The following is a 16,001-nucleotide window of genomic DNA, read 5'->3' as shown; positions in this document are numbered from 1 at the left end:
AATGTTTGTTTATTTGATTATCCTGATTTTGTATTAACACGATAATTTTAATAGAGCAAATTAGGAGAAACATTAGAGACTTTTAAAATAGTACTTTTTTAAAAAAATATATATAAAATTTGGGAGCGACTTTCTAAGAAATATAAGCTAATAAAAAAGAGTATATTTTTTCATACAATTTTAAATATTTTATTTATGAGATTTAAAATTACAATAATGTCCTTGTCCATGAACCAACAATTAAAAAAAGTATAATTTTAAAAATTGTGGATAAATTCAGCAGTCAATATTACATTTAAACTCTAAGAAAACGGTTGGCAATTCTTTGAATTTTCTAATTAAAATTTATTTTTAGAAGAAAATAAAAAATCTAAAAAAAAAAAGAAAATTCACATCTCCAAATTCTCTTGTCATCTTCCTTTTTATTCAAAAAAAAAAATCAATTCTCATTTTTCTCTCTCACCATCTTGGCTTCAGAGACGAGTTTTTTGTTAGATCTATTGGTATTGTATGTGTTTTCTATGAGGAATGTCGTTGTTGCCAAAGGGCGATTCTGTCCAAATGCGCGAGGTAACGAGAATTTGATTTGATTTGATTCGCAAAGTTGTTGATGATTACATTTATGTTGCAATGGACACTGATGAATTCCCAGGGTTTGCATTACGACCTATGAATATTACACTCATATAAAAAGGTAATAATAATCTATTCTACTCATCGAACTATTTCCTATACTTCATAAATCGAAAGGTTTTATGTGCAGTGCAGAAATATAAATGACCAGCCCTCAATCTCTGATTTTTATAAAATAAATTACGAATACAAAAATCATGAAATTTGTATTAATATATAGGACTTAAATAGACGTATTAATATATAGGACATAAAAGTTTCAAAACCAAATTCAATCAAAATTATTCCAAATATATATATATAATAGTTTTTAAGACTATTATGTCCTGAAATCCAGAATCTAAAATTGAGGGCTCATTACTCGTAAATTCACAAAAAATTAAAATACAAGGAATTGGGAGCCTGATTTTGGATATGTCTTTACTCATTAATTCACAAAAATTCAAATACAATGAATTAGCATCCCAATTTTGGATATGATACAATAGACATCAAAAGAGTAAATTTGAGGGGTCTGCCTAGTTACAGTTAAGGCTTGTCCTGTAAACTTTTATCCAACCCCCTATATTATATATTATTTACCATTTATTCATAAATATTATAAAACTTTCTGGATTGTAAACTTTCGTTTAACCCCTTACACTCTGTTTTATTTCATTAAAATTCCTAGAGTACAATTCGCCCCTATAATGTTAAATTCCCATAATAACCTCCATTTAATTAAATATATAATAATTATTAAATGAATTATAATTATAATAATTATTTTATTATAATTATAATTATATTTTTTAAATAGATTATTATTATTATTATTTAAATAATATAGCTCATTCTAATTACGATTCCTGTAGTTCAAGTAAATAAAATAATAAATTATTATGATTCCAATTCCTCATTTTGATTCTATCTATTCTGATTCTAATTCATTATGTTTCCAGCTAATTTCAATTTCTATTTAGTGAATGCACTAAAGTTTTACAATACTTGTGAATAAATTGTAGATAATATAGAGTATAGGGGGTTGGATGAAATGTTACAGGCCAGCCGTATTACACTCACTTAGGCGGACCCAAATTGGAGAAGTTTCATAATTTTTTGAGATGGTTTGGTCAGTTTAAACATTTTTTTTCATCTTACGGCACTAAAGAAATGCCAATTTTTTAGAACCACAGGGCCTAATTCAAAAATTCATTAAAAATAGAATAGAAATCATTTGTAGTTGAAACAAAATTTTATATAACCCTAAAGATGTCTAGTTTCAATAGATATAGAAAAAATTTTATAACTCAAAAAAATAAATTTACATAATTTTCAGAATGGGCGACTGTTACAAAAATTTCAGTACATCCCCTCAATCCTCTTGATAGTCATTTAATCAATAATCCCCCAACACATAGTACGCATAAAACTCATACAATAAGCTGAAGAATCAAAACTTTCCTATCCTTAATCATAGAGATAAAACGCAATAATTCTAAGTTTATACTCTAACTTGAACCTTCATGGCTGACCAAAGGTGGAAGAAAAAGTTAGCTATTATTTTCTTGTAAATCTCTATTTTATGCCTACTTTTAGTTAATGGGTTGGATGAAAATGACTAAAATGGGCTTGACAAAAATTAGGCCCAATTACAAATAAGTACAAGCGCCAATATAGCATTAGTACTAATACTAAATGCTAGTAGTAATAAATAACAATAACAATAATAATGACATAATAAAAAAATTAAAAATGAAATATGAAAATAAATCAATAATCCTAATAACGCAATCAAAATAATACTACTAATTATTTACTTAATTTTTGGCACTACATCTTAGATAAGATAAAAGAATTAGATGAAATGACATGCTCGGAACTCTATGGGCGAGTCTATCTATTTATCATCTAACTTGATTAGTAATAAACTTATTAATATGGATTTGCAAAAAAAAAAAGAAAGGGGCAGAGTTTCCCCTATATTTATGACTTTCTATCAATGTCCTCAACCATCGCACCAAATATCACCTAAACAGTCTAATGTCAACATACATTAATCATCTAATCAAAATATAGTTATACAATCCAAAATGTCTTAATAATAACATATGGGAATCCTAACACCATCAAGTGGCTATAACTCAAAATATCTTTTATCACTAAGCCTACTTGTGTGCCTTCGAATCCTCTTATTAGGTTTTGGGCCGGAGGGGGGGGGGGAATGGAGAATATAGAAAAATTGGATGAGTATGAGACTCAATAAACTTAGTAAGTGGATAATAGTTTTTTTGAAAATAAACTTTAAAATAATTATATCATCTCTATATATGATTTCATCAAACTATTGTAAGAGGATAATATTACAAAAATAAGTTAAAAGTTACAAAAAGTAATGACAAGTTAGTCAATAGTTTAATGGCACGGATATCTTGAAGTATTTTAAAAAATACAGGGACTAAACGGACTTTACCCTTATTTACTTTCATAACATAGCTAGTGTTTCATTGTGATTCTCAAACTTTTTTTTTAACCTTTTTCTACAAATTGAAAATGATATTATCATTCAAAAAGTGAAATTGTTTTGCCTTCAGGCTTGTTGGTTTGTTTCTAACCCCTTAATTTAAGACAGCTATATACACAACCAGTTCATTCAAGTAAGTTATTTTTTCTTTTAAATTGTATTTAAGTATTGGTTTATTTTCACTAAAATGATAATAGTTTTACGAACATTTTAAATTGAGATGCAATTTTTCATTTATTGATCTATGTAATCCAATAGTTGGATTACAGGAGATTACTATTCAAAATTTATGTAGTCATTATACATGTATATACATATACATAATATGTATACATACATACATACATACATATACCTACATGTACTCTTAGAGTTAGGTTCCAATGAGCAATCCTTCACATTTTACTAAAGCATAGGATCCCAATTGGAGCCATTGAATTTGACTTATAAAATCTGCACATTGTGAGACCTACCATATGCAAATTTTAAAAATTAAAAAACAATGGGCCATTGGGTTTGAATCCACTATTGGCTTAAATTGGAATCTTATATTTTAAATGAAGTGCGGGATCTCTCATTAAAACTTAACCCTGTACTTTTAAGCTATCTAGTTTTTATATTATCTTTAATTTTTATTGAATTACATATATTTTTTGCCCCTTGAAATAAATAAGACTAATACACAAAAAGGGGGGGAAATGGGAAAGATGTCATGAAGAGTACTATATATTACCCAGGATTCTAATTCAATGGCGTCAAAATGAAAAAAATACAAATTAAAGAGGCTTGAATAAAAACATTGGTAAAGCTTAAGGGAACAAAATGAATGCTGGCTAAATTTGGAGTAAAATGAATATGGGTGATGACATCTCCACCCCATGGTTTTTGTAAATCCGCCCCATTTTCAAAAAATAACTATAAAAAAATTCACATTCTTTTTAAAAAATTTCATATAAGGAAGAACTTTAGAGAATTAATTAATTAAATCTATCTCAATTTACTTTTTTGTGACTTAAATTTTCTTATTATATTTGATTACAAATATTGTTTGGCATAAGTTTAAATTGACTATTTTACCCTTATAAAGTAAAATTGTCAAAAATTAACTTATTTTATCCTACGACTATTTTTAACTTATTTTTATTATAATTAAAGAGTCTAATAATAAAAAAATAAAAAAGAGTTTGTGTGACCATTGATAAATCCAATTAAGCTTAATTTAAACAAAATTTAGAGGTGTTAGTAACTTTTTCTCTTTTTCTTTTAAATTTTATTACAAGATTTGCAATTCTCAATAGTTTATATAAAGTGTAGTAAATGCATTCTATAGGAAATTTTTTGTGTGCTCTAGTTTTTGTAATGAAATCTTTGTTTCAAAAAAATGAATGGGAAAAAAAGTTGTGGAAATTTGATTATTATTATTATTATTATTATTGGCTTTTCGTCGGTCTAGCTTTTTAGAAACCGATTTATTTGGTTTTAATTAATAAAAAATTGAGCTGAAATAAAAATAAAAACCACTTAAAACTGACAAAAATAAAAAAAAAAATCTAAACGAACTGACCGGTTAATAAAATAAAATACTAAAAGTTAAAAGAAGAAAAGTTTAGATATTAGGACCGATTTGTTTGGTTAGATTTTTAATTAATAACAAACCGAACTGCAACAAAAAATAAAAATAAAAACTATTAAAAAAATCTAAACAAATTCATGATCGGCTACTGAAATAAAATACTAAAATTGAAAGAAGAAGAAATAAAAAAACATAGAAGCAAAATTCGAATTCTCTCATTATTAGCGCTTGGAATTCCCTGATCATTAGAGTTGGCAAAAACTCCTTTTGGAAAACATTTTAGCTGTCGAGTTGGTTAATCCGTATCACACCCAGCCTCGTCGGCTGCTGCAAAAATTCTAAAAATATTTAAAGAATAAATTAAGATTTGAGTGATGATTTTTGAATCCCACATTTCATCCCCAGAATTCCTAATAAGCATAAAATTACTAAAATTACAAATAATTTTATCACCTTTTTGAAACCCCGGTTTCAATTAAAAAAAAATTAATCACAAATATATCCATAATGTTACTCATAATTGAGGACACTGAAATTTTTATCTTTAATTCAAGAAATTATTTGATTAGGCTAGAAAAGTTGATCACTTTAAAATTATATAAGGCGAGTTTAACGGTTATAGTTCATAACTGAAAACAAAAACATAGAAACAGGTTTCGTACGTAAACATATGGAAGAAAAACTACAATTATATACAAAAGGAAACAAGGAAAAAAAACAAAAGAAAAAAAAAGAAGAAGAAGTGAGGCATGTTCTGCTGGGAAAAAGCAAAAAAAAAAGGTAGTTTGGCAGTTAAAGAAAAATTTAAAATAATATATTTCCGCATCAGTAAAATTTAAAACTTTACAAATCAGTCCAAAGAAATTATATTATTATGTTCTTACCAATAGGACATTTTATTTCAAAATTTGATGCAATAATTTTGACATGAAATTGCATTGGAAGAAACCTTATGTAGTACTGATGCCATACTAATGCCCTTCTAGGACCTGCCAATGGATCTTATTGGAGCAATTGAAATATTCAAGCGTGCATGTCCTCCTATATGTAAATACGTTCAGTATCACAGAAAGCTGAAAGAAAACGTAAAAGATCTTAAAAGAGTTTTACAAGAGTTAAATAGCGAGAAAAAAAGATGTAGAAGCAACATTGAAGGCGGAATGCTATCAAGGGAACAAACAACCAAGTAATGAAGTCAATGAACGGTTGAAAAATGTAGAAAGAATCAACAGCGAAGCAGAGAGTATTGAGCAGGAAGTGAAGAAAGGAAAATATTTCTCATCTGGACGTTTGGGAAAAAATGTTGAGGAGAAGATTCAAGAAGTGAAAGAGTATCATCTTAGTGATTGTCGCACCTCCAACCTATTGGAGAAAATAAATCAGTTTTTTTAAACTTTTTACAAAAACTTTTAGGACCGATCTCATGTAATACATAGGAATTCGTAATCTAAAAAATAATATCTTGACAATTCGACTTTGCTTTTTCGCTGAAATAATCTAGGCTCTCAGATCACGATCCGTCGTCACCGCACCTGTTAGATCACGATCTGTCACCAATAATCTTGTTAGATCACAATCCGCCACCAATGATCTTCCAGGTTATGACTCAAGATTGATTTACACTTTACGTGTGGGCACCTTTATCACCACTAAAAGTAACTAGCATGAGAAAATTTCTCTCAAAATTAAATAGAAAAATTCATTTTCTCTTAATCTGTATAATGTGATTTCTCTATTCTTTTTGGAAGAAAATAAGCCATTTTTATATCTCTATCTAGTGGAAACCCTAGGCTCCATATTTTTATATTTTTAATTCAATTAAATCAAATTTGATTTAAATTGAAAATAATAAAATCAAAAGTAACGTTACTTCTTCTTGTCATAGGGGCCTATCTTATAAAATAACACAAGACCCCTTAGACACAAGCACATTATATGGAACCTCCTACTAAATAATATATTTAGCTTTTCAACCAAAATAACTAGTTATCTTGCTTGTTAATCCAGTAGCGGCACAGTTAATTAAATGAGCTAACCCATGAATCATATGGGTACATACAATAGTGGCTACAATAATTAGGCATGTAATTAATCTAGCTTAATTATTTAATTCCAAATCTACTCCACTAAAAGATTGGAACTGACCTTCATAATTGTATGCTATCCAGGATAGTGTTCTCGAATAATAATTCGACCTATACCACATTAATTTCTTTACTGCACAATCCTTTGTACCACATTGTTAATTAAATTGATATCTCAACTGTCCAATTAATTTAATTACATCTTGTTCCTTGATACTTACTGGTTTTCTCTAATGATCATTTTCAACATATTAAATATGTCGACACACTCTGGCCAGAGAATTCTATGATCAAGTGCCGAAAACCCATCAAGAGATGTGTTATACAAATTCTAGATTGTTAATCTATAACTCCAATACTCATAATTGCTTCTACCAAGATACTGAGTAATCTTGCCTACAAGTATTTGTCATGGCCATTGGTAACTCAAATAGAATAACAATTACAATCATGAAATTATTACTAACTCAAGATTAAGATTACAGTAAAATCAATGCCTATGAGATTTAATAAGTCTGACAGTTATTCCAAAATTAATTAAATCTCATATGTGATTATGTTCAATGCAGTCGCACTACATTAATAAATTCATACATGATTAAGACAAATCATTCAATGAATTTATTGCAATCTATACCTAAATAAAGTGCCCAACTTTATTTATCAACTGCGAACTAAATTTATTTAATCATAAGATAACTTATATTTATGTCTTCTGTGAATCCACATGGTGATCACATAAATACATATAATATGATTAAATTGACTTTACTCAAAATATTAATGCAACTAAGATACTTGAATAAAATACCTCATTTATTTTATCAATCAGAAAAATTGTTTATTATAATTAAATAAACACATATGCTTTTAAAGAGCATATTTTCCCAATACAACCAGAGGTCAAAAAGACAAAGAAGCTATGGAAGAAATTTGGGATGATTTGATGGATGATAAAGTCACAAAGATAAGAGTTTTTTGGAGTATGGGCAGTATTGCTAAAACAACTATTATAAGACATATTAACAATAGACTCCAAAAAGAAATCGATAAGTTCAACTTTGTGATTTGGATAACCGTGTCTCAACCACTTGATGTTATTAAATTGCAACATGAAAATGCAAGCGTGCTGAACCAAAGTTTTCTAGCAACTGAGGATAAAGAGAGACATAAAGTAAAGTTATTTGAAATGTTGCAAGCTAAAAAAAGGTTTGTGTTAATACTAGACAATATCTAGAAAGCAATAGTTGTTGAAGAAGTAAGGATCCCTAAGCCTGGTGAAGAGAACAGATGCAAGATGTAAATTGGATGTCTGTCGTTCTATGAAGTGCAAACAAGTTGGAGTTGAACTGCTTTCTAAATAGGAGGTAGTGAATTTGTTCTTACACAAAGTTGGAAGTAGCATTTTGGAAGTTCCAAACTTGAATAAAGAAATCATAAACTCTACTGTTGAGGAATCTGGTTGTTCACCGTTCGCAATTGTCACTGTAGCCGCTTCCATGATTGGTATAGAAGAAATTCATGAATGGCAAAAATGCACCCAATTAATTGCGTGGGCAGCTGAGAAGTTTGAATGACGTAAAAACTAATATGTTTGGGCAACTAGAATTCAATTACCATTGCTTGAAAGATGAAAAGGTCAAACAATGCTTCTTGTATAGTTAAAGTATAAGAGAAGTGTTTGGCATCTAAGAAAAACAGAGAAAATGAAAGAAAATATTGAGAGAAGAATGTAGGCAAAGTTTTATATTAGATGCTAAGAGTTAATCGTTGCATCAATTACAAAACTATTTATACAAAGCTCTTAAATATTCTAGAATCAATACACATGAGCCGAGCCTCCATGAGCTTAGCTATGCATGCACTAACTAATTACTAACAAACTATAATCAACATAACTAACTAGTGCCAGCTCAGCTAACACGTAAGTAGTTATAACTAATCTTAACATTCCCCCTCAAGCTCAAGGTCGAGAATGACATTAAGCTTGGACCTGAGATAATTGAATTGATCAAAGGCTAAAGGTTTGGTGAGAATATCTGCCACTTGATCACAGCTGGGAACATGACTAATTTGAATTTCTTTCTGAGCTATGTGATCACGAACAAAATGCAAATCTAGCTTAATGCGCTTAGTTTTTTAGTGATACTTAGGGTTGCTGGCCAGAGCTTCTACACTTTTATTGTTATAGTGAAGAACTAGAACTTGCAACAATGGCATCTTCAATTCTTTGAGTAAATAGGATATCCATAGTATTTTAGAAATTGTTAAATCCAATGCTCTCTGCTTTCATTATACTGTGCTTCTAAAAACTATTTGTTGTTTCTTTGAAGACCAAAAAATCAAATTATCACCTAGATAAACACAGTACCCGCCGACTGATTTTCTGTCATCCAAGTCTAATCCCTAATCAACATCTGAAAATGTTGTAAGAATGAGTGTTCCAGTACTGTAAAATTGCAAACCATAATTTGTTGTGCATTGAAAGTACCTCGATACTCGTTTACACGCTTGCCAATGAAATAATGTTGGAGCAGCTAGGAATTAACTAAGTTCATTTATTGTAAATGCGATTTCAGGCCTTGTTAATGTAACATACTGCAAAGAATCAACCAAACTTTTATACAGTGAGGGATTTTCACAGGAAGCCCATTTGTCTTTAACTAGCTTCTTACTTGAACTCATAGGAGTTTGACACTTTTTGTCATTAATCATCTGAGCTTTCTTGAGTAGATCACCTATATATTTGATTAAAGAGAGATGTATCCTTGCAGCTGATGGTGTTACTTCAAGACCAATGAAATAATTAAAATCTCCTAAATTTTTTAAAGCAAATTCAAACCCCAAACGATTGATAATTTTCTCTACAAGCTTATTGTTTGAGCCAGTAACCAATATATCATCTGCATAAATGAGCACCACCACAATATCACTTGTTGTATGTTGGATAAACAGTAAGGTATCTAATTTGGAAGCACCAAAACTAGGGGTAGGCAAAATCGGGATCGGGTCGGGTTCGGGTCAACTCGATCGAGTTTCGGGTTGTTCGGGTTAGACAAAAATTAATCCAAATGTAACCTGAACTCACAACCCGACCCGATCCGATCCGAATTTAAATCGGATCGGATCGGGTTGTAAGTTCGGGTTAAATTCGGGTGAGATTGGGTTTGGGTTAGATAGGATCCGATTGGTTGCTACATAGTCATCATATATAGTTATATATCATCAAAAGCTTCAGAAATTAAACTCTCAAAGTCTTAAAGGGGAGGAACTTGGGTCGGGTTGGAGGCTTGAAGCAGTAGAATGCAGATTGGGTTTGGGTCGGCAGCAAATCAGTGGCCACGGACGTGCAACAGCAAATGGGCGGAAGCTCAACAACATATCGAGGAGTAGATCGGGTGCGCGACAGCAAATCGTGGACCGGCGGACGCGCAGCAGTAGACAGGCAGATGCACTGCAGATCGAGCGTGGAGATGCGCAGCAAATCGAATGCTTGTTGAGGGTGAGGTTGTGGCTTTTATGGCCTCTGTTAGCGAATTGGCGTTGGGTGTGAGTGATTGTGTATGTGTTTTGTATAATGAGGAGGGTTGTGAGTTTACTGAGTTGTGTTTGTGTCTGTGACTGAACTGTGTTTCTAACGCTAAGAGACGAACCTTCAAGCTTAAGCAGTTGTCCGTCAGTTAGCCAACTTCTTCACGATGTTCTATTCTCTAATTTACATTCTCTCGTCTACGCTACCTCCGACCTCCCTCCTCACGAGGAATTGAATTCCTTCACTCATCAACTCGATCATGTTTTTATTAATTTATAAAACATACTAAAACTTTGTTCTTCACGCAGGTCACGTCCAATTTTATTTTATTTTTGCTGGAATTGGTTTCCACTTTCCAATGCTCCTCCCAAGGGTGTGTGGCGCGAATGTGTTTAGATTTAGGTTTTTTTTTAAAGAAACCCAATCGGGATCACAACCCGATTGAGTTTCACAATTTTCATCTGATCGGGTTTCATTCTCAACCCGATCCGATCTTAACCCAAAATTTTTCGGGTCGGATTGCGTCGGGTAGGGTAATTTGTCCACCTCTAATTAAAACCTCAGTGCTGCAGAGAGGATTTCAACATGTCATACCAGGCCCTTTGGAGCTTGTTTAAGTCCATAAAGGACCTTAGTTAATTTGCTTATATATGAAGGATATTGAGGATGGATAAACCCTTCAGGTTGGTGCATGAAAACATCTTCAGTGAGGATGCCATTTAGGAAGACATTATTGACATCAAGTTGCCTGACTGACCAATGGTTCATAACAGCAAGCTTAAAATAATTCGAATAGTACATGATTTAACAACAGGGCTGAAAGTTTTAAAGAAATCCACCCCTTGAGTTTGGTGAAAATCCTTTGCAACGAATCTTACTTTGTATTTGCATATACTACCATCAGGGTTGTATTCACTCTGAACACTAACTTATTCCTAGCAATTTTACCAGCCTGTTCCTTGGGAACTAGAATCCAAGTGTTATTATTTTGTAAGGCATCAAATTCTGCATGTATTGCCTCTCTCCACTTAGTATCTGCCAAGGCTGCCTTCACAGAATGTGGTTCAAGGTCTTGAGTGACTGTTAAATATGTCTTAGGCTTGAACAATCTAGCTTTAGATCTGGTTATCATTTAATGTGTATTTTGAACTCATAGAAGTTGTTGTACTGGTGCAGACTGATAGGATTAGTCAGGTGTTGGTATTGTTTTTTACTGTCGTACTTGTGAGGGTAGATGAGATGATATAGAGGACTGATTAGATGAGGAAGAACTAGAATCAAGTCTTGCGACTCGAGCAAGTGAACTAATAAATGGTTGTGCAATGTTACCATCTTGAATGACAATTGTACGAGGAACAAAGGTAAGAGGTGTATGAATTTGCTGAGTAAATAATACACTTTGGATAGGTTTATTTGAAGGGAAAAGTTCAGAAAAAAGAAACTCGGACTCATTAAATTTGACATGTTGAGCAATACATATTTTTCCAGTAGAATCAAGACATTTATAGCCTTTGTGTAGTGGACTATAGCCAATCATGAGACACTTTTATGTATCAAAATTAAATTTGTGTTTACTATATAGTTTGAGAAAATGAAAACATGCACAACCAAACGTTTTAAAGAACTGGTAATCTGGCTGTCTGTCATGAAATTTGTTAAAGGGTGAAATATTATTTAAAACAAGGGTTGGTAATCTATTTATAAAAAAAATGAAGCTATGTGGAATGATTCCCACTAAAAAGACAGAGGCATTTTGGCATGTGCAAGAAGAGTAAGCCATGTTTCAACCAAATGTCTATGCTTTCTTTCAACTACACCATTTTGATGGTGTATGTGAGGACAATTATGTCTAAAACTTATCCCTTGTTCTTCAAGGAAACTTTCAAAACTTCCATACTCACACCCCCCCCCCCTCAATCAGACTGCAATGATTTTAAAGTGTAGTAAAACTGTTTTTCTACTAAAGTTTTGAAATATTTGAAAATATCTAATGCTTCTAATTTGAGGGTCAATTGAAAAATCCAGCAATATCGACTATAGTCATCTACAAAGCTAATGTAATATTCATAGCCATGTAGAGAGGGTAAGGGAATTGGACCCTAAAGATAAGTGGATAAGTTCTGATGGAGTTTTGGTTTTGATTCTAGTTGAGTAATAGGGCATTTGATGGATTTTACCATATTGACAAGCATCATAAAAATCATATGCTGATATAGAGGAGCAATTAAAAGAAAGAGAAGATAAAATGGATTTCAACACATGTTTATTAGGATGGCCAAATCTTTGATTAAACAAGTTTGCTATCTTAGTTGTGCTCATATGACATTGTGGAGTACAAACTTTATTTGCAACTGTATCAGAAATTTTACAAGTTGAATTATTGAAAACAGGAAGTATAGAGCTAGGTGCATAGGTAAGACCACTGGAATTTAAAATAAAGTCATTCTTTGACAGCATCAAATACAATCCTCCTTTAGAAATCCCTGGAGCTAGATGTTGTTCCTTCCTCTTGTCCTTTATGAAACACATATTGGCAACAAACTCAATGGTTTCATCAATGTTATCTTCAAGCAATTTTCTTGACACTTAAGAGATTTTTTAGTAAGTTTAGGCACACATAAAATCTCTTAAGTGTAAAACTAGATTGCATGATGTTTGAAGATATGCATAACCAATATGTGAAATAGTAATCCCTGGCCATTACCTACAAGCAATAGTTGATTACCTGAATATTCATTTCCAATATGCAGATTCTATAAGTTGTTAGTGATGTGATGTGTGGCACCACTGTCAATGTACCATCCTTAGTCAGCCATTGCTCCCTCAGAGGTTGTAAGATAAGCAGCTCTTGGTGAGTTCTGATATGGATTGTTATCGGGGACATAATCCTTGTTGAACCTCTTCCTACACTCAACTGCAGTGTGTTTTGATTCAAAGCAGATCTGGCAAATTACAACAGCAGTAGTATGATCCAAAACCCTTTTGCCATTGGTAAATCTTCTATTCTGACCAGAATCACCATTGTGATTACTTCATCTACCTCCTTGTGAAAAATTTCCAAATGGCACACCATTCCAGTTCCCTTTTCCTTGGCACTGTGAAAAATTTCTGCCATAGCCACCTCTGCCTCCAGTATATCCACCTCTGAAACCAGCATTCTTATTCCAATTGTTATTAGATTGACCACCAGTCCAATTGTTATACAATTTACCACCTTGTTTCTTATTATTATTATTAGATCTCGATCCAGTTTGAGCAATGTTTGCAGTATAATTCAACTTAGCTTCTTAGCTTGCTCTTAATAGATTTGCTTCTAGTCTAGCTTCATGAGTTAACAGCATAGAATATGCCTCATTGATAGAAATCTTAGCAAGATTTGCTTCAATACAAACCACAACAGGATAATAAGGCTGACCTAATCCAGAAATCAGATGTGTAAGAAAGTCCAGAGAACTAGTTGGATTACCAACAATGGCTAACTCATTAGTAATTGTTTTTAAGTTGTCAAAAAATTCAGTCAGTGTCGTTGAACCTTTTCTAAGGTTATTAAGTGCCATTTTCAGATAAATTTTCTTAGTAAAAGTCTCTAATCCAAATTGTTGTTCTAAACTAGTCCAAAGATCAAGTGAAGTTTTAGAGTTTACCACAAGACTCAGAATTTCAAGATTGATAGATGACATCAACCAGCTTAACAACAATTGATCATTTCTTTTCCACGTGGTATATGCTGGATTTGACTAAATATCAGCAATAAAGTTTTCAGTTTCAACTTGAAGAAATTGATTTGGACAAGATTTTGATCCATCAAGTAAATCTTCAAGGCCACTAGCTCAGACAGATACAAGATTTGAGACTTCCAGATTGTATAATTTGAGCGATCAAGTTTGATCGGTAAGGTAAATGTAAATGATGAAATAGTAGAGTTTGTGTTTGAGTTTAAACTTGAAGACGCCATGAGAATTGACAAATCTTAGCTCCAATACCAAGTTAAAGTATAAGAGAAGTGTTTGGCATATGAGAAAAACAGAGAAAATGAAAGAAAATATTGAGAGAAGAAGGTAGGCAAAGTTTTATGAAATTAGATGCTAAGAGTTAATCGTTGCATCAATTACAAAAGTATTTATACTAAGCTCTTGAATATTCCAGAATCAATACACATGAGTCGAGCCTCCATGAGCTTAGCTATGCGTGCACTAACTAATTACTAACAAACTATAATCAATGTAACTAACTATTGCCAGCTCAGCTAACATGTCAGCGGCTATAACTAATCTTAGCATGGATTGTGCATTGTATCCTGAAGACTTTGCCATTTCAAAAGATAGGCTGATAGATTACTGGATTGCAGAAGGGTTTATCGAGGAAGTGAAGAATACGCAAGCAAAATATGATAGAGGGCATATTATACTGAACAGGCTTGTAAATTGCTGCTTATTGGAGAGCGCTAAGTATGGACGTTGTGTAAAGATGCATGATCTTATAAGAGACACGGTGTTATGGATTACAAGCGAGAGTCGTTTATTCATGGTGAAATCTGGCGTAGGTTTACTAGAATTTCCAGGTGAACAAGCAGAATGGAAAGAGAATCTCGAGAAAGTCTCACTGATAGGGAATTTCTTCGAGCAAATCCCTTCAAATATGTCCCCTCATTGTAAAATTCTTTCAACTTTGTGGCTGCTCGTTGCAGATGATTTGATGAGGATTACTGAATGTTTCTTTGTGCACATGCATGGTTTAAAGGTTCTCAATCTTTCTTCCTCCAACATTGAAGTCTTGCCGAATTCCGTTTCTGACTTGACGAACCTTAGATTGTTGTTGCTTTAAGGTTGTGAAAGATCAAAGCGAGTTCCTTCTTTGGCAAAGCTTTCGACTCTCCAGTACTTAGACCTTGAAGTCATGTGTATAAATTGTTGGAATCATCTTTATCTGCTTGACAATGGGCAACCATCTCCACCCGCTACGTTCCAAGTTATTGAGATGAGTGAAGAATTGTGGGAATCGTTAGAGTGGGATCAAGCCAATGCTAAAGATCTCCTTAATCCGTAATCGTTAGAGTGGGATCGTTAGATATGGATAAGCAGCAACTCGTCTCAGTTCACTTTCAATGCCCATATCTCTTTCTCTATTAAATTCCTTCCATGTCAATTTTGCTGCATGGTTTTGGTCCAGTAACGTGTTTGCAACTTGTTCTATTTTTCCAGGATAAGTAGCCATGGCAAAGCTGGTTCAAGAATAAATCTCTCAATTGATTTGAGCACCGAAGTAGATGAAAATAAATTAAATAATTAAATAACGTATTGTGTCAAAGTGACTTACTATTGTTGATTTGTATGTAAATATATTGCTCTACCAATTTCTTCTCATGTGTAATTAATTCATTTGATAAAAACCTCGTGAATTTCCAAATGTTACCTTCAAACAATTAGTGATTTGTCTTCATATTGGGTTTGCTTTTGCCTTAATAGTTGCCACTAAATTTGTCAACCTGTCCTTATAATTGTTGCTGAATATTCACACACCGCATTACGTGTTTTGTGAGTGATTTTTATTTCTTTCATAAATATCTATTTATGTAATTATTCTTTTTTGAAAATGACAATTTTATTTAATATCATTTATTCTAGATAAGTAGGGTTATTGTTGTCTATTTGATGACATAAAAATTATATCACAAAA

The 16,001-nt window shown here is 32.2% G+C and overlaps 1 pseudogene; it reads left to right on the top strand.

Moving 5' to 3' along the window:
- The first annotated feature begins 5,704 nt into the window (after positions 1 to 5,704).
- LOC18035734 lies at positions 5,705 to 15,371 on the top strand (annotated as a pseudogene).
- The last annotated feature ends 630 nt before the right edge of the window (positions 15,372 to 16,001 follow it).

This window comes from Citrus clementina, unplaced genomic scaffold (genome assembly GCF_000493195.1).
Source record: "Citrus clementina cultivar Clemenules unplaced genomic scaffold, Citrus_clementina_v1.0 scaffold_7, whole genome shotgun sequence".
Lineage (NCBI taxonomy): Eukaryota > Viridiplantae > Streptophyta > Magnoliopsida > Sapindales > Rutaceae > Citrus > Citrus x clementina.
This window is presented reverse-complemented; position numbering and strand designations above follow the sequence as displayed.